General features: G+C 36.2%; 1 protein-coding gene across 5 annotated transcripts in view; it reads left to right on the top strand.

Moving 5' to 3' along the window:
• The window catches only part of pcdh9 (protocadherin 9), a 316,377-nt gene that overhangs the window by 125,459 nt on the left and 171,001 nt on the right, over window positions 1-19,917 (top strand). The window lies entirely within an intron of this gene.

The following is a 19,917-nucleotide window of genomic DNA, read 5'->3' as shown; positions in this document are numbered from 1 at the left end:
GTGAGACTCGTGGACATTGTTATCATGTCGGCACAAAAGCCACATGTGAATTTGCTTGTTTGCGAATTTAAAATATAAATATGCATTATTCTCAGGGAGTTTTAGGAAAACAATAATGGTAGTTAGTTATGCTGTAGTACTGTTAATATTCTATTTAATTCAATTAATTGTTTAGAAAAAGGTTATTACTCTATGTATTTATTTAATGTTTTTTATCTTAATTGTAGTTTTTTATATTATTTGTTTTTTTTGTTAACATTTTTATTTTAGTTGCCTTATCATTATCATTATATTTATATTTTTTATTTTGGATGTAATTCATTTAGTTTTTTAAATTGTTTTTAGTCATATTTAAATTTAAAAAAACATATTTTATTAAAAAAATGTCGGCGCTGCTATCATAATTAATATCGTTTTATATTGTTTATTTTGTTTTGTTTTTACTTTATTGTTATTTTTTATCTATTATTTTATGTGTTCTTCTGTTTTATCATTAGTTCACTTCAATTACCTGAGTTAGATTTTTGCATATTTTTAGTATTTTATAGTTATTTATTTATTTCGATTAAAAAAAGTATTGCTGTATTCATCTTCCTATGCTTCTTCTTCTTTGTCTTATAATAATAATAATAGAAATAATAATGAAACAATAATAATAAAGATTTCCTTTTATCATTATTATTAGTATTAATAATATGACAATTTGTTTGTATATTTTCAAATTGTATTATTAGTTTTATAAATTATTGCATTTTTAGTTTGTCTTCTTTTTAATTTTGTAACATTATTTTATTAAATTAATTGTATTTGTTGATCTCGTTTGGTATATTTCTGGTATTTTTTATTTTTTTATTTTTTATCTTTTTTTTTTTTAAAAGTCATGTTGTATCATCATAATTTATTATTATGTTTATATTATTAGTAGTAGTATGGTTATTTACTACATTAATTATTATTGTAATTTAATTTAATTCATACCAATTCTTTTCATATTTCATTGTATTTAAATTGTATTTCTCTCAATGTTTTAATTGCATATTTTATTGAAAATAGCTTATGCAGTATTTTTGTGCAGGGATGTAAAAGAGTGCTTTTTTATTCTTGTCCATCACCAAAAATATTCTAAAAGTAAAAAAAAAAAAAAAGGAAAACATTTCCCTGTTAAGTTTTACAAATGGTAAGAAAATAATTGTTCCAGCTTCTGGAGTCAAACTGTTTTTTTCCCTTACTCCTCCTGCAAAAAAGAAAGAAAAAAAAAAGCAAGCCGTCATGTATAAAAAAATATGTTTATAGCTTTTCAAAGCGCTGTTTCCACGAGCATATTTAATTGAGCCGTGTATAATCACAGCCAGGATTACTTTCAACTTGCCGATTGAAATCGATTCTTTTGCCGATTCGGCTGTAGCTACGGGAGGCGGCCCCGCTTCAAGAATCATTGCCGTGTCTCTACATTTCAATTTCAGGAAAACTGAATAGGCAATTCTGAGAAGGTAGTTTTGGATGAAATGAATGCTTGTTTTGATTATTAAGCAGTTACTCACATTTACCCCCCAAAAAATGGCTCATATTTCTTTAATTGATCAAACAATTTGGACCGGCATTGCCAGGCCAATAGTAACAATAATAATATACATTTGATTGCAAATGGACTTTTAGGACACCCAAGGTTGCTGTGCATAGAGTACCAAACAACAACAAAGCAAGAATAAACCAGCAAGTAATAAATAGCCAATTAAAACACAGTAGAATCAAAATGGTGCGGTATGTGAGGCAGATGATCAAGAAAAGGCAAGTCTGAAGAGGTGGGTTTTGAGTCTGGATTTATAGGTGGACTGGGTGGCAGAAATCTTGAAGTCAGGTGGCAATGAGTTCCAGAGCTGGGGGGCAGAACCCCTGAAAGCTCTGTAGGATATTAAGTACAATAGTTGTACAATAGATTGATATTACTATTGATAGATAGCTAGATAGATAGATAGATAGATAGATAGATAGATAGATAGATAGTAGTGTTGATTAATGGATAGTACAACAGAATTATACTACAATATATTTGTTAAATGAATGTAATGAACATTTTATCTATTGGTTTTGGCAGTACCCAAACACGTTGGCACTTTTTTTATTTGTTTCTGCTAACAAGCAGTGACTCAAAAACCTTCTAAGATGGAAAAGGAAGATAACAAACATGTTTGCATTGACTTGTTGAGTTACCAATGGCATTTTAAATATTGGTTGGGGCGTTCTGAACTTAGTTGCTTGTTTGTGTGATTAACTAGTGACTTACGTATATGAGATGGAAACAAGTAAAATTAAGGCATATGCTTTTTTTCCACGATTTGGTGTGTAACTGATAATTTTAAAGAGAGTCATCTTAGCTTATTCGTCCGGGACAACAACTTTGATTGTTGTGGTGTTCTGATAGTTACTTGTTTCTATTATATAGCAGTAACTCAAATTTACAGGTACAATCTGGTGAAATAAAAGATGGAAATTACTAAATGAAGCATTTATTTCCATTGGGTTATTGAGTTACTGAGTACTAAGAGGATTGACATTGAACAAGTTTCCTAACTGTTGCAATTACGCAAAACCTCAATTCAGATAAAAATAAGAAAAATAGACATAATGAGCATTTTATCTTTCATTTATTGGTGAGTTACTGACAACTTTGAAGTGAGTGACGTTAGCTTAGCTTACCCAAAACAAGGGCTTTTCTTGTGGTGTTTTAAACTAGAAATAGAAATTGAGACAATAAACATTTCTGATATTGATTACGAGAGTTAATTTTAGATTTCTTGTTGTGATGAACTTGTTTCTTGTTTCTTTTAAAGCACAGTTGCACACATATACAAGAATAAAGACAATGAGCATGTTTTGTCTATTGGGTTGGATTGTTACTAACGACTTTAAACTCAAACAAGAACTTTTTTAGGCATTTTTCAAAATGCTTGTTGTAGAGTTCATTGTTATCGAGCTGTAATTCAAATCCACAAAAACGTTGATAAGACCTTTAGAGATGGAAATAATAAGCATTTTTTTTCCGTTGGTTTAAGAGTTACTGACAACTTAAAAGTGAGTACCTTATCTTGCCAGTTCTTGGTTCAGCTAATAATCAATGACTCAAAATAACAAAATAAAAAATGGGCAAGGTCTTTCTAAAATTAAATTTGATTAAATGTAGTTTTTTTCTTTTTTTACTCTTCGTTTCAGAGTTAGTGACAGCTTTCAAGTGAGGTAGCTAACCTTATCTGGAACTTGTGCCTTCTTTTGCAATTTTAGGTCGCTTGTTGTGATATTCTAAACTTAGTAACTTGTTTTTTTTATACAACAATAACTCAACTGTACAGAAATGATAGCACTTTTTTTTCTTTTGGGTTTGGTGAGTTACTGATATTTTTTTTATCTGGAAAAAATAATTGTCCTTTGCAATTTCTAAATATCTGCTATGGTGTTCCAAACGTTGTTATTTTTGCAGCAATGGAGTGGTAACTCAAATTCACAGAAACCGTGATAAGATAAGATCAATTTCCGATGGAAATAATGAAACGGAAAGAATAAGCCTTTTCCATGGTTTTGAGAGTTACTGACAACTTTAAAATGATTGCTTATTTTGAACATGGACTGTCCTGATTGTTTGTTGCTATTGATGAGTAACTCAAATGAGATGGAAACAAGTAGAATAGAGGTAATTTTTGTTCAATTGTTACTGACAACTTAAAAGTCAGTGGTATTATCTACCTGTTTAGGTTTTCTGAATGTAGTTTCTTGTTTCTGTTATAGAGCAGTAACTCAAATTTACAGACATTAAGATAATGAGCATTTTGCCAAGTTACTGGCACCTTTAAAAAGAGAATTAGCTTATCTTATATGGAACAAGAACTTGGCTTTTTGTGGTGTTGCTTGTCTCTGTTATAGGAACATATTTTGAATCTACAGATATGGAGATAATGAGCATGTCTTCCATTGGTTTGGAGAGATACAGAGAACTTTAAAATGAGTGACCTTACTGTTCTTGTTTCAGCCATTAAGGAGTGACTCAAATTACCAGAATCAAACACTGGCAAGGTCTTTCCAAGATGGAAATGCATTAAATGAAGATAATGAGATTGTTTTCTTTTTTTTCATTGGTTTGGAGAGTTACTGACGACTTTAAATCGAGGGACCTCACGCTACCTTTATTTGAACCTATGTTGTCTTTCCAATTACACAATTATTGGTTAAGGCAAGTTACTTGTGAATTTATTTATCTATAAACTACAGCTTCTCAGCTTCTGCACAAAAAAAAAAATCCACCCGAAAAACAAGACAAAACAAATCAGACATTCCTTCTCAGTTTCGGTTTCACAGTTCCACGCGGTATTGACAACAAAAACATGTTACACAGTCCAATCCCCCGGTTGATCTTTCCACATTTTAACGAGAGGAAAATTCATAACTGTGCTTATATAACTGGCCATCCACCCTGTGTGAAAAAGAGTTATATCAATATTATAAATTTCGGCTGCTATGTCCTTTTTCGGCCCTTCCTCGCATGTCGGATTATCGTTACCGGGGTATCTTTTTAACGAGGTCTTGTTCTCCGATTCCTGTAGATGCAACCTCCTTGCTAAGGATTTTCTGTTCTACACTGCTCTATTAACACAGGTTCTTAAAATAATCAAAATGACCACTTTTTTATCATTTAAACAGGGAAATCAGCCAATCACAGTGGACCCCCGAGATGTTTTCAGATTACAGTGTGAAATAACATGTTATTTTGACCGTTTTTTATTGAATTTTCCCCGCTATTAGACTTCACCAGCAACTTATCTTGTAGACCAAAAACCTTTGAGTTGCTTGTGTAGATGTATAAAGACATTTTTAACATGCCTGTTTGCTATTTGTAGACGTCAGAATACACTGGATTTCTATTGGATTACTTAACGGCTTTATGAAAATGCCGGTATGCTATTGGCTGAACTAGCTCGCACAATGCCTTTGTTTTTCATAAGTTCAGAATTTGGGGCAAACTTGAACTTATTTAGATACAGTCTTAAAGACTTTAATTGATGCTAAAAGGAGGAGAAAAAACATGATAACCATGGAAACAAAGCTAAATACTACAAAACTATTGTAGACTTGTGGGATACGGTGTGCCTGCTTTAAGACATTTAACTTTACGGTGTGGAATAAGACGATTTTCGGCCACTGTTTTTTGTCCCTACTGTACAACATCAACAACAAATTAATTCAAAATGCATGCATTATTTTGGTCTATATCATATCAAATGCTGGTCTGCTGTTGGGTTGCATCACGGCTTTATTAAAATGCCATTATGTTATTGGCAGAACTACATCCCATGATGCCTTTCTCTCTGGGGCGGCAGTAGTTCAGGAGGTAGAGCGCTCATCTCCGGTTCAAGGGACCCCAAGTCGAATCCCGGCTTGTCCGTGTTAAATGTTGAAATGTCCTTGGGTAAGACACTGAACCCTTAATACCCCCAATAAGCAGGTTAGCGCCTTACATGGCTGCAAGGCCGCTATTGGGAAATGTGGAGCACATTATAAAGCGCTATGGGAAGTCATTGACTTGAAAAGCGCTATATAAATGCAGATCATTTCATTTGATTTCTCTTCATTCAGTTTATAACCGTATTTGCTAACTTTGCAAGGAAGGGGGGTGAGGGTCAAACAGAGTTGCTGGATACAACCGGAATGTTTGATGTTTGATTTTACATTACACATTATTATTACAAATTATTACCCTCGATAAGGAATATGGCGGTAACCCATCGCCAAAATAAAAATGAAAAGGTAATTATGGCAAAACAGTGTTCTGAGGTCGTGAAAATCCTCACAAGAATACGTTTCGAACATAGTTTTGATTTTAGTCCATTGCCTCCACCCTAGGGTGGTCCTTAATGGGGGTCGAATTTTTTTTTTTTTGAAATATTGGGCTCTGACCCCCCGCATATGTTCTTATATCGATAAAAACACACTGTGTGCAATTTTGAACAATTTGGATAATATTTAGAGGTAGCTCAACGACTTTGAAATTTCCCAAAATGGTAAAATTTTGGCAATTTTCGAGGAAAAACGGAAATCTTAACCCTATGTGTACGGCGTTTTAGAACATCCAATTTCAGTCCATTGCTTATAATTGTAACACAAGAAAAGTTACAAGTAACTTTGTACACTAGGTCTGATATAATGTGCGAAAAATCCTTATTTTTCATACCAAAATTTCAGAGGCCTTGAGCGACCTCTAAATATCCTTTGATTTTGATGAAACTTTGCCTAATTACGTTTTGTATATATTGGAACATATTCAACGGGTCAGAGCATGAAATTTTAAAAGTCGAAAAATAAGGACCACCCTACTCCACCCCTCTTTTGCATCCACCTGCGACTCCACTCAACCAGCTCAAATCATGCTTTACCTACTAATGATGTTAATCATACTTACTATGGACACTTTTCTTATTTTAAGGTATTTATCCGGGGTACCAGGGGTTTACAATGCATTATGTTACGCATTACTTTATCCCCCTCTATACATCAATTTCACTGTGCATTGTGTGGCTTCACTTGTCTCACGCCCCCTTGTGTTAATCATGTTTTATGCGCTTATAAGCTGACCCCCTGTATTGTATTTTATACATCTAAATGCGACTAATATGCAACGAAAAATGGCAAATACAATATTATTGGTACAACCTGTGATCTTGTGTGTCACTTAAGACATATTTTCAGTTGATGTGATTTGCCATCAAGGCCTATAGAAAAAATGCTGTGCTTTTCTTTGTGTATCACTCAAGATTTTGAACTGGTCATGGTTTGTGATACTCCTGGGAACGGGTTAGCTAGTTACTACCCGCTATACTTCACTTTGAGATCCCCAACCTCAAAATGGATTCATGTTGAATCCAAGAGGGTTGACTGTAGTATGTTTTCCTTTCATGGCATGGTCTGTTTTTTTGTGCTCAAACTTTGTTTTGTTTTTATGTTCTTTTGCTCCGTTGTCCCTTTTGCTATGTGTCTGATGGATGTAGCTCTAATAACAACTGAAGGAAGCTCTCATCTTTTTTAATCTTTCCCTCGACTTGTATATAGACACCACTGGGAGCTGTAAAGGCGACCGTGTGAGGATCAAATACGATAAAGTATTCTTCCAGAGTTTGTATTTCCCGTCATCCTCGGTAAAAAAAGGAAAAGTATGAGGGGAATAAGGATCGTGACAAAGTGGACTTGCCTTTCTTGTATATCACTCAAGACTTTGAAGTACTTTCTGGTTTTGAGTTACTGCCGTTTGCTTTCAAACTGCAATCACTTCATAGTTTTGAGTTACAGCCCTTAGCCTTAGCAATCTGCATTGGCTATAGAAAAAATGCATTCAAGACTTTGAGGGTGAATAGCAGTAGCTAAAATGAGTTACTTTAAATGAATTACTCATAATTGCGATTTACTGCAGTTTGCCTTCAAATTATATTCGGTGTGGACTATTAACAAGAATGAACATGCATCCTTTGTATATCACTCAAAACATTTAAGCACTTCATATAATAAGATACGGGGAGGTTAGCACACAGCTCCATGGTGCTGAGGTTCACGTCCAGCTACTGCAGCCTCTCTGTGTGGAGTTTGCATGTTCTCCCCATGCTTGATTTGGTTTTCCTGTGAAGTATGCATATATATATATATATATATATATATATATATATATATATATATATATATATATATACCACTGCCATTTCCCCCTAGTGGGAGGTGGCTAGAGTCATTCCTGACTCTTTTTTTGGGATATTGATTCAGAGGAGGGGATTCCCAGCCCCCTCGCTCAACCCAACTGAGGTGTTGGGAGTCATTAGGTAACCAAACCCCCCCAATTCCAACCCCTAATGCTGAACGCCAGGCAGGGAGGCAACGGGTATCAATGTTTTTAAGTTTTAGGTATGACTTGGCCGAGGCTTGAACCGCAACCTCCCAGTTTCGGGGCGGGCGCCATACCCCCAAGGCCACCGAGCTGGTTGAATATATGTATATATATGTATATATATATATCTCATCTCATTAGCTACACCGCTTATCCTCAGTAGGGTCGCGGGGGTGCTGGAGCCCATCCCAGCAATCATCGGGCAGTGGGCAGGGGACACCCTGAACTGGTTGCCAGCCAATCACAGGGCAACATATGTTACTACATTGAGTAAAATATTTTCCAATTAACCGATATGCACTACAGCAGTACGGTGTTACCTGTTTCTTGCAAGCGTACTATTGGACAAAAACAAGAGCAACAAGAGAAAGACTCACTTAAATTAAGGTGCGGAGTATTCTGGATTTTAATTCAATGTATTTGATTTGTTTCGGCCTGCTTTGAAAAATATCGTAAGCATTCAATCCCACTAGCTGGGACATTTTTCTTTTAATACTAGACCGCTCTTGAATCTTCATTTTTTTTTTTTTTTAAGTGGGTTGGCTTTTTTTTGACTTTTTTGTAAATAGCTGACATCCTGAAAAAGTGCGAGTACCCTGACTTAAGACATTGAAGCACTTCGTAGTTTAGGCTTCTGCTGTTTGCCATCAAACTATACTCTGCATGGATTGTGCATCACTGAAGACTTCATCAACACGCCGAACGACAGCAGCAGTTGTTGGAAAATATATATATATCTATTGTGGATACGGTACATTATCCCTTCGGTGTTGGCAGTTTCATGCGAGCACTCAAAAAGTGTTGAGCACCTTCAAAGTCGTGTAAACACGTTGCAATGTTAGGTTTTGTTTTCCCCAGCGGCCTGTGGCTGCACCAAAAGGCTTTGTTTCCGGTCCACTTGCTTTTCTTCAACAAAGACGTCGGATTTGTCTTTCATCGTTTACTTTTGAGCATCGGGAAGGAAAACAAAGTCCGAGTGCTGCAAAATATGGGTAAGACAAGACAACAACAGACTGTAATAATTATTTTTCTTAGTGATAAATGTTGCTCTGTTCGCAAACAATTTAGCCTTGTTTTATATCAATTTTAAAATATTACTTCAAACATGTCATCATTAATTTAAAGATGTATCTATATTGATTATTTTTCCTCTCAAAGTTTTTGCATTGTTTCACTTATATTATAAGTATTATTATTTTGTTTACATATTGCCAGAACATCATTGCAATTTTTGTGAAATGTGAGGTTTGCCCATTTTAAATATTCATTTAAGAATATAATCTCCCTTTTGTTTCATGTTGAATTGAAATCATTATTCTTTATGGTTTTTTATGATAAGGCAAAATTATTATTGAAATAATTTGAATGAACCCTACAAAGATGAAAGGTTGTATGGGAATTTTCCTTTTTGTCATTTGAAATAGATTTTTCTATGTGAACTCATTACTTAAGATTATTTTTTTTCATTGTTTTTTTCACTGAGTTACAAAAAAAAAAACACATTAAGAATACAGTTAAAGCGGAAATGTTTTTGTTTTATTTGTACTCATTAAAAATGTGTTTTCATTTCATGGTTAATTTAAATCATCCTGACCCTTTATGATCGGGACTAATGATTCTTAAAGGTATTCTTACGTAAATATAAACAATACAATCCAAATCTCATTATTTTATTTTGAAAAAAATCTATACATTTTTGTATTATTCCCTTTTATTTTTATTTTAAGTTACCGGTAATTTTATCATTATTATAATTATTATTATTATTATTATTCAGTTTTTACTAAAAAGCATGTTAGTAATCTAGTATATAGTACAGTATATGGTATTATTGGAATACCTAAAACAATCAAACATCTCCCATATATTTTACAGTGCAGCAATAAATAGTTTTTTTCTTAATTTCAATGTTGGATTGATTGGATTCATCTTACCAAGTAGTATGTTTATACACACACACTCACACACACCAATCTATACTGTATAATATATATATATATATATATATATATATATATATATATATATATATATATATATATATATATGTAAAGCTTCATTATTGCAAAAAGCACCATGGGTAAAAGCTGGCTTATAAATCAGAAAGGATGGTAAACAAAAACTTATATTTACGTGCTGGATAGATTATAGCAAATTTCTTAACATTTCTTGTTTCGAAGATGGTTCTCAACTCTTCTTTTGAGCCCAATTTTTAAACAAACAAAAAAAAACTCCCTATTTTATTAAACTTAACATTTTTTTCCTCATCACTTACTCAACCAATATATGTTCTAAGTCTGCTCATAAATCTCAAGAAGACTTTTTGTTGCGTTTACATCATAGCAATGACAATTACGAGACATTTTATATGTGCCTTTTATGGGGGGGGTTTGGTTTCCTACCTGGGTAATTCTTACATTTGGATGTATCGTGATTGAGACAATCAGATCGATGAACAAAACGGTTAAATAAATGAGGAAAAAGAATAGTGGCTTAAAGTCCTGGAAACTGATACATTTTGAGATTATTACTACAATGTGCAGGCAGGAATGTATCAATCATTTTACAAACTAGTAATGAACTAGTCTTTTGAGTCTCATTTTCAAAGAACCTACAAAAATTTCAAACACAGTTTCAAATAATGAATTAACAATGCATTCAGCCAATATACGTTCTACGTCTGCACGTAAATCTCAAGGCGACCTAATGTTGCATTACATTACAGCCATGACAATTAATAACCGTTTTACATGTGCCTTTTTCTTTAGAGACGGGTCTTGGTTTCATGCTGTGTAATTCTGACGTTTGGATGAATAATGGCGGAGCTGGCAAAAAATGAGACAAAACTGAGGAAAAAAAATAGTGACTATTAGTCCATGATACTATTTTATATGTCTTTTCTTTTGAGACCATGTTTTTGTTTCCCGTGCCTTAATGCTGACATTTCAAAAAACAATGGAGGAGATGATCATACCAGCAAAAATATGAGGAAAAAAAAAAGTAGTGGCTTTCTAGCCGCAAACTATAATAAATTATAAGGATTGTTTAAAACTATATACACGCAGTAATGTAATGACCACGTTTTTGTCTGCAAACAGGTTAGAAACTCATTGTTCCCAGTTTTCTAACAAACAAAAACATCTATCACTATCTCATATAATTTACCAGTTTGTCTGTTAATTACCGTAAATTCCGCACTATTGAGCGCACCTGATTATAAGCCGCACCCACCACATTTTCAGAGGAAAACCGATTTCGTACATACACAAACCGCACCTGTATATAAGCCGGATGCGCCCACGTTAAACAATTGTAACACAAACAATAAATTTATCCAGACCCGACTTCAAGTCGCGCGGTTGAAACTAAATGTCCTTCATTGAAGTACACAGTCCAAAAAGCACAGCCGGCAAAATAAACGGAGAATGATACCGGTACTTAAGGTTTGATGCAGACCTGCATAGTCAGATGCCCGTTGAAACTAATCCAAGGAAAAGAAGTCTATACTTCCAAAGGTAAGGGTGGGAAAAATTTATATCCACTATTGTCCGCCGCGACAACAGGTATCACTCACCTTTACCCCACTTCCCATCAGCCCGCGTTTGCTCCGCCCCTCTTTTTTAATTCGCAAAACAAGTCAGAATAAGTGTCTCAATCAAATACATTACAAAAATATACAGGTGCAAATACATATTATACATGGGTTACACATATTTACAAAGAAAGACACCGAGAGAGTTTTCAAAGCTTTAATAATAATAATATAACTTTCATCCCAAACAGTGCCTGACATGGCAGTTAATGGTAGCAACACGCTAGCACCACGCTCGCAACACAGTAAACGGGTCTGTTAAAAAAAACATACCGTACTTGTAAAAATCACGGTAAACCGTCCTCATCTTCCTCCTTACAACTGAAGCCATCGAAGTTGTCTTCCTCAGTGTCGGAAAGGAACAGTGTCATATAGACGTCGTCCCACGCTCCCGCAGCCTCACTCGCACGGTCACTGTCGCTGGTGTGCCCTCCTCTCCGTCACGGCTTTTCGCAACCCGTTGGTTATGGTGGATTTTTTGATGCTGCCCCACGCTGTCAGGATCCACTGGCAGACTTGCGAAAAAGTTGCCTTTCGCATGCCATTTTTAGTGAAAGATTTCTCGCCGCTAGTCAAGCCAAGAAGTTGCAGTCTTCCTCGGCGCATATATTCCACCGGTCTAAATCTTACCTTTTGTACTCGAGCACCGCTGGCGGGCGTTAGAAGAATTACATAAATTGGCCGCATCACTAAATAAGCCGCAGGGTTGAAAGTTTGGGGAAAAATTAGCGGCTAATAGTCCGGAATTTACGTTCACCCAATATACGTTCCCCGTCTGCGCTTAAATCTCAACAGGACTTAGGTTACGTTACATCATAGCGATGACGATTATTAGCCATTTTATACGTGCCTTTTTTGGAGACGGGTTTTGGTTTCTTGCTGGGTAATTCCGACGTTTGTATGAATAATGGAGGAGCTGAAGGTGCATGATGCACTTGTGAAGCCCACGGTTCCCAATTAGGAGCGTGGACGGTTGCCAGAGCACATGTTTTTTTCCTACTGTATTTGCTGGCACTTTGGAGACGAAACCCTCCTGAAGAATTAATGAGAGCGGCAAACAAAGCAAGTCCTTGCCAGAGATATTTCATGCTGCCTTCACAAGTTTTTGCGAGCGATTGTCACGTCGCAGCTGCTTCCCCTAAATGGCTGAGCAGGCAGCAGTTCGTTTCCAACGCAGGCCACTTAAAAAATACAAAAAAGACTCCGCGGGTACATTGACTTGGATCCTTGGGGATGCTGCTTCCATATAGGAGGGGAGATATGGCAAAAATTGATCACCGTTATATTCCGCAACAAAGTAAATATAGCAATTTTCCGAATTTATATACGGTAAAACTCCACGATATCCAGTGTTTGTGCAACTTAATTATGGACACACTTTTTCCATGTGCATTTACCTAGATATCTGATTTTTAAATCTCGAAAACAAATCCGGATTAGAATTCATCCCCATATGAGTGGTAAAAATGGCGGTATTATGTCGCTCACATTTTCAGCTGCAGGAAGTTCTTCCCGTTGCAATGTAATACTGGGAAATGCTCCTTGAATGTTTTGCATTGCCCAACATAAAACTCCGTAACTGATACGTTATCCCTGCACTAATTTACATTGCATAGGGCCCTGTTTAGGTGTAACATGCAGCCGTCCTCTTGGACGCAACCTGTAGGGGACAATAGCCATACAAACTAATGCCATCTGCAGTTAATCACAAGGGAATAAGTAATGCAATTGAAAAGCGATTCCACCAGAGAGCTGTGTTTGCATCATTTTTAAGCAGACTTGGCAACAATTTCAAAGCACTACACCCAAATGTCAACTCTTTTTCAATCATTGAAAATCCTACTTTAAAATTTAAGCATTTTCAAGAACTTCAAGAACTTGTACAAGATAAGACATTAACCACTTCTAAGGTGGGTTCAAAGTGAAAGTGTAAGTGAAATTGTTGTGTGGCATGGAATAAAAAACTTATAGTAGTTACCTTTTTTAATTTGTGTATACTGCACATTTTTTTAACATAAAAAAACTCAACATTTTGGTTCGTGTTACACACAAGGTTGTACGGTAGTATCTCATTGTATATATGAAATGATCATTCAAGACCTTTTGCTGACTACAGTTGCAAAACATCGGATGCAAAGAGCCCCCAGTTGCAGCAGTTAGCTACTAGATCACCGATGATATAGATGGCATATGAAAATATATTTTATTTTATGGTCACACATATTTGTCACTTATCATGTTAAATAGAAAAACAACAATAAGACGTCTTTGTGAAGCTTCAATACAAGTGTACATTTACCACCTAAAAAAATCAAACTACAGTCATCAATAACAATGGCGAATACTGTACACCCCAAAGACGTGACACCCTTGAATGTCCAAACAAAGCAATGCTTATCATTTTCCCTTCAAAATGCAATGTGACTTGTTACTCTCGCTAAGTCTTAGGAACAGGTACGTTCAATTTGTTGTACATATCTCATACTCTGTCATACTGGTCAATGAAAACTCCCAAAATGGCACACCTCTAAAAAATAATTATGGCACTACAAAAAACTGGCAAAGGCTACAAGAAAACTGCCAGCAACCTGAAGTTAAGTTATAGTACAGTGGCCAAGATACTCTAGTGTTTTAAAAAAATCCGGATGCACTCACAGCAGGGCTCGTATTGGACGTTTACAGAAGCTGAGTGAACGTGCCGTTTCACATCTAAATCCTATCTAAAAAGAAAGGTGCTGTCAGTATTGCTGCAGAGATTGAAGAGATAGGGGGTCAGCATGTGAGTACTCAGACCATATGCCACACACGTCATCAAATTGGTCTGTAGGGTTGTCGCCACAGAAAGAAGCCTCTTCTGAAGGCTGTACACAAGAAAGCCTGGCAAAAGTTTGCTGAGGCTATGTCAACAAAGGTCATGGCTTACTGGAAAAAGATCCTTGTCTGATGAGACAACGATTAATTTATTTGGCTCAGATGGTGTAAAGCAGGTGTGGCGGCAAATATGTATGTGTTGTGCTTACAGTTAAGCATTTCATCAAGAGAAACATGAACTCAAACATGTACTGTGAAATACTGGAGCAGAGAATAATCCCCTCCCTCCAAAAACTGGGCATATTTCCAGCATGACAATGATTCCAAACACACCTCTAAGATGACCACAGCTTTTCTAAAATGGATAAGGGTAAAGGTGATGGACTGGCCAGGCATGTGTCAAGATCTAAAACCAATAGAACATCTTGGAGGCATCCTCAAGCAGAAGGTCGAGAAGCACAATATCCAAAATAACTACTAGTTCAGTCAAGTTGGCACAGAGGAGTGGAAGGGCATTCCAGTGGCAACCTGTGGGGCCCTGGTAAATTCCAAGCCGAGGAGGACTGAGACGGTTCTGCACACAGAAATTGACACTTCAGGAACTTTAACTTAAGGCTTTACTCACTTTGTTTACCAGGGGCTTAGCTACTAACAAGTCAAGTTTGAGTTGACTAAGGAGAACACTTTACACTGCTATATAAGCTTCACACAGACTGCCTTTCATGGTATAAAATTGATTCTCCTTCAGTGTTATAATAATAATAATACGGTAAAATATCTGCAAAAAAGTGAGGGTTGTACAACCTTTGAGGCACATTGTACAATTCTTAATTTGAGCTGAGGAAAAGAGAAGCAGCATTTTATACCTTTTTTTAAGTTTTCAAACTGGTTGCCTGGTACACAGAGAAAGACAAAATACTTGCTCATTCACACCTAGGGAGAATTTGGATCTGCACGATTATGGAATGAAGCCAGTAGTTGGAATTACTAGACCCCCAAACAATGGGACTGTGCACTAACCACTCAGCCGCCTTGACACCTATGATTCTTCTTGACCGAAGAGTTGTGTGTGCTTTTTAGTAAATAATCAATCATACTTTTGTAAAACTGTAATCATAAACACAAACATTTTACATTCAGAATGAGTCTTCATGAAACAATAGACAAAAATAACTTACTACAGCAGTCTCAACTTAAATTGCTTATTTTATATTTATATTTAGTGATGTGGCAATTTTATTCCTGTATTTATTTGTGTACAACGCGTACTCATGTATAATGTGCACCCCTACTATTTCATTGAAACCTGGTATAACTTTTTTGCAACACAACCACAGACCCGTATTTACTGTGCTAGACGTCAATCAATAGCAAACAGGCCGCTTCGAGATGTGTGAATCACATTTCAGCAACTCCGGGTTGAAGTTCTGCAACATGTATTACTTTTTTTTGCCAGTTTCACAACATCTGCGTTCTCCAATTACTGCAGTCTGTAGAAAACAGATCGTCAAACTCGAAATCCACAGACTTAGCTCGTCTTAACTTAAGAGATTCCACTCTAACGTTGCTCAGTCTGTCATCATCCACAACTGCATGTCGATATACATTCAATATTAAAAGTTCTCCACTTGAAAGTTCTGAGGTGGGTGTTGCCGTATAGCAGGGTTTAGAAACCAATGTAGCCAATGTGTTCTGAACCCTCTGTGCCACAGATAAAAACTTTAACAAAATTTTGTCTAGTAAGTACTACTTACTTTTACCTATGGTGTGACATGACTTGAGCTGGTGCGGTGGAGTAGCGGGTTAATGTAGGGGGAGAAGAGACTGAAAGAAAATTATTTTCTAAACTTACATATTGAAGGATCGCTGGGCCTTAGAAAATGTCCTAGATTTCAAAGCTTCCTTTTTTTAAATAATTGTCCCGAGTGGTTCTTAGCGAGGGTAAGGTTGCATTTGCCTTTGTCACATTTCCTGAAAATCTTAAACTTCATTTTTCCATTGTTTTCTTGTTTTTACTGTTCCCTTTAGCATCACTGCAAGTCTTGGGACCCATAGTCAATAAATACAGCACCAAAAATACAGTAATGTATCACACTAACTCGCCATGTCTTTACGAAGCACACACAATTTTGAACTGTAGGAAGAGAAAGGCATTGACCGTATATTCACAATGCTGCGACGATTGCAAACCAGCATTGTGTATGCCATCTACCAATAGCAGACATGCATCTTAGAGAAGTAACATACACACGGCACCAGAAAAGTTTTGGAGCATGAACAAATAACCTGATGCTATCTGCATCAATCTACCTATCTACATCTACAACTTGATGCTGTATTGTGAAGAAACTGCCATAAAGAGGGGCCCAAAAAAAATCGTATTCCACTTCCTAAGGCGGGGTTGCCGTATCCAGGGGTCTACTGTAATTAGGGCTATCTCAAAAGCACTGTAATTTCACTTAGTGTCCATTTAGATTTTCCCTGATTGCATATTGTCATTCCATGTTACTTATTATGTATATATTTTGATATGAATTTCTCTCGATGGCATTTAATATGCACTTTGGAAGCAACAACCCAAAACAGTTTTAGTTTTCAAATGTTTTCTACCTGACATTATTACAAATGCATCGTGACAAAACAGGTAGAATAAACCGTATTTTCCGCCAAATGTTGATTGTAGCCCAAGCCAAGACGTTCCCTGCTGCTCATTGCATGATGTTTTATTTCCTGTTGTTTTTATCTGCATATTGCATGACACCACCTGCAGTCCAACAACGTCTCCATTAAAAGCATTTGTGTGTTCATTTTCCTGCTGAACATGAAATATTTACACGCACAACATTATTATGAGTATCTGAGGAAACATATTACAAAAACAACAACATTCTGCGCTAAACCTGTGTGTGTGTGTGTGTGTGTGTGTATATATATATATATATATATATATATATATATATATATATATATATATATATATATATACATGTGTGGCATATTAAAACTTAAAAGTATTTTAAAGGAATCATTTTATATGGAGATATCCCTACATATTTATTTTCCCTTTGATATTTTGAGTAGTAAAATAATCTGATCAATGTAGAAAATCCATCCATGAATTGTCTGCGCCTCGTATCCTCACAAGGGCTGGAGCTCATCCCAAGCATCTTTGGGCAGTGGGCAGGGAACACCCTGAACTGGTTGACAGCCACAGCCACAACTCACTTGCTCACCTGGGCACGATTAGGACTGGTCAATTAACCTGACATGCATGTTTTTGGAATGTTGGAGGAAACGCACGCAGGCATGGGTAGAACCTGTAAACTCCGCATTGAGCGGCCGCGGTAGCTGGAATTAGAGGTAAGATCTTGTGCCTGGACCAGACCTGAACCCGGCCCGGAATTTGCTGTCAATAATCAAGCCAGGCTGGTCAGTCTTCTCTCGAGTCGTTTTTTTAAATTAAAGTTCCCCACTTTGTTGAGGATCTACACAGCTTGCACTTAATTTTACTCAAGTAATAATTTAGATAAGTAAAATGCGTACCAAACTATCAGTTTAACTCAAAACCACTAAAACCAAGAACTTTTCCTCCTTGGTGTTAGGGTAAAAGGCGCATGGCTTTCTCCCTTCACCTCCCTCACATCAGACATCATTTCTGCTTCTTGCCAATAGCTTAAAAGCTTTAAAAACGTTCTGCTTTTTGGCCAAATATTTCATTATTTGCACCTTGTAATCTAAAGAAGATAATTTTATTTTCGATGACATTTGTTTTCACTTTTGTTTGCTGCACGTCAAAGACATGCACGCTTCGGCACTAAACCGTTCATTGAAGTGCTGCACTTGCAGTGCACACTTGATCCGAGGGACTCTGCAGCAAGTAAAGCTGCGTAGCTTGGCCGAAACACAGTTTGGCGCCAAAGTACGCACGGTCGGAGTAAAGCTCCGTGTTAACTTAGGCGTCAAATTAAATCTTTTGGTATATTTCGGGCTCATTCATCTTTTTAAGTTAATCCAGACATGGGGACTTGAGACTTAGTGACTTGGACTCGAGTCGACTCGAGTCGCTGTTTTTATGACTTGTGACTTGACTTGGACTTGGCAATCTAAGACTCGGGACTTGACTTGTGACTTGACTTGCCCAAGAAAAAAATACTTGGGACTTACTTGGGACTTGAAGGTGAAGACTTGAGACTTACTTGAGACTTGCACATGTGTGACTTGGTCCCATGTCTGAGTTAATCTGTTGGGTTTGGGCGGGTTCGGGTTTATATATCAGTCACTCGGGTCAAGTCAGGCTGAATTTTTTTTTTTTAGCCCAAATCTTACTTGTAGCTGGAATTAAACAGTCTAATAGAAAATATTGATTATAATTCGAGGAGTGATATATTAGCCAATACATGTGAGCCTTTCAGTATTGTGGCATTATGTTTACACGTTACACAATTTCCCATAATGAACACATAGATACATATATGCACTGTCAGCAATATCTTTATGTCCGTGTGTTTTTGCTTATAACAATATATTGTCATTGCATTCATTACTGATACACAAAGTAAGTATTGATCAAGTGATTGAGTCGATCAATAGTCTCTCCCACACCTATTTTTGGAGACATGTTTACTTGAAGCTGAATAATATACTTATAATCAAAATCAACTATATAAAAATAAATTAATTTTCATGTGATCTCAGGATCAATATTGTATAGGTTATCGTTAGGGGAAAAAAACAGATAAAAGAAAAAATATCAACAAGGGATAACATTCCAGCGCAGTAACCTATTTAAATGAAACTCGAGGAAGTGAGTGCACTTATCGAGTCCTACCCATTTAATCAAAACAGTATTTTAATAAAGACTTTTTTTTTTTAATTTAACTTTGCCATCAGGAGAAAAAAACAAATAAAATGAAATAAAAATACAAACAAGTGTAGCCTACAGTAACCACCCTCAAGCTTTCAACCTCTTTTTAAATCCAGAGAACCGTTCAATCTTTAAGTTCAAACGTTTTAAATTATAGCTGTTGATTCATTTTTTAATTGAGATCAATTGTCTATTAATCTATTATTTGCTGCCTCTTTAGTGTGTACTGGGAATAATGCAATACGAAACAACGGCTGCTCGATTCTCAGCACTTTTCAAAACGCCAATAAGACAATTAATAAACTCTGAGTCCGATACAATTTCCCGCTTGATCTAATAACACAGGAAGTCACCAGGCACGTTGTAATATCTCTCGATTGGTTATTGAAGCCCATCCTACGACATATAAGGCTTTCAATTATAGCGCTGATGATTAACAGCAATGTTATTTCTTGATTTGTTATACAGTAATGTCTTGTTTATCACAGTTGATGGGGACCAGAACCTCCCGCAATATGCAAAATTCCCCTCAGTAGACCCCTTCCAATATTTAAATGCAATCTGCCGAACCCCGCTTGCTTGCTATAGTCGACCGAGGATAAAAACAGAAAAATAAGCTGCCACGCATGAGCCAAATTTGCTCCCAACCTGACCATTAGTCCACTGGGGATAATGGGTCACGGAAAAAACAATTGATTTCATGACGTTCTTCAGCCTCCTAAACCGAAAAAGCAC

This window comes from Urocampus carinirostris, chromosome 4 (genome assembly GCF_059441175.1).
Source record: "Urocampus carinirostris isolate Australia breed hairy pipefish chromosome 4, RoL_Ucar_1.0, whole genome shotgun sequence".
Lineage (NCBI taxonomy): Eukaryota > Metazoa > Chordata > Actinopteri > Syngnathiformes > Syngnathidae > Urocampus > Urocampus carinirostris.
The sequence above is the reverse complement of the archived record's forward strand: the minus strand, read 5'-3'. Positions and strand labels throughout refer to the sequence as shown.